Below are 1,164 nucleotides of genomic sequence, written 5' to 3' on the forward strand. Positions count from 1 at the left end.
CACTGAAAACCCGATGGAGCAAAGCTCTACCCTGACACACATGGGGTCACTGGTTTTTACTGATCTGGATATTTCATATACATGTTGTCGTGTAATGTAGGACATTTTGTGTCTGGTTCCTTTCACTTAGCATGTTTTCAAGTTCATCCATGTTGTAGCCTGTATTGGGACTTAATTCCTTTTTACTTGTGGAGCTTTTTAAAAACACGCTTACCTGGGCTCCCACCTGGAGATACTCATCTAGGACACAGGTCAGCACACAATGGCCGATGGGCCGGATTTCACCCACCACCTGTTTTCATACGGCCCAGGAACTAAGAATGATTTTTATATTATTAAACAGTTGAAAAAAATCAAAAGAAGAATAATATTTCATGGCATGTCAAAATGATATGTCATGCAAAGTTCAGAGTCCATAAATAAAGTTTTATTGGCACACAGCTATACCCTTTTGTTTGCATATTGCCTGTGGTTGCTTTCGCACCACAACAGCAGAGCTGAGTCATGTGACAGAGACTGTCCAGCACACAGAACCTACGATAGCTAGTGTCTGGCCCTTTGCAGGAAAAGTTTGCAGGCTCCTGTTCCAGGGGATGGATACCATCTTATTTTTCTGTTTCATCCATTCCTTTGTAAAGACTTTCTCCTCTCCCTATCCTCCCTACTCCACGAAGCTAAAATCCTCCTAGAGTCCATGTGGGGAGTCCTCCCATAGGAAGGATTTGTTGCAGGAGTATATCCCCCACCCCCCTAGCCTTGCCACCTCCCAGATCTCCCACTGTCTTCATCCTACTTAGGTCCTGGAGAATATGCCACCTCTCTTCCTTTTCTATGCATGTGAAGGCAGAAATCCTAAATTCCTTCCCTCCATCTACTTCTGAAAAGTCACAGCCTTGAAAATCCTATGGAGCAGTTCTACTCTGCACACATGGGGTTGCCATGAGTTGGAACAGACTGGACAACAACTAACAACAACCACAGCAGTATAGAGAAAGAAGGAGACATTGGTGATTCAGTGGCAGAGTTCTTGCCTTCCATGCTGGAGACCCGGATTCGATTCCCGGCCAATGCATGGCCACCACCCATCTGTCAGTGGAGGCTTTAGTGTTGCTATGATGCTGAAAAGATTTCTGTGGAGCTTCCAGACTAAGAGGGACTAGAAAG

The sequence above is a fragment of the Trichechus manatus genome, unplaced genomic scaffold, assembly GCF_000243295.1.
Source record: "Trichechus manatus latirostris isolate Lorelei unplaced genomic scaffold, TriManLat1.0 scaffold00258, whole genome shotgun sequence".
Lineage (NCBI taxonomy): Eukaryota > Metazoa > Chordata > Mammalia > Sirenia > Trichechidae > Trichechus > Trichechus manatus.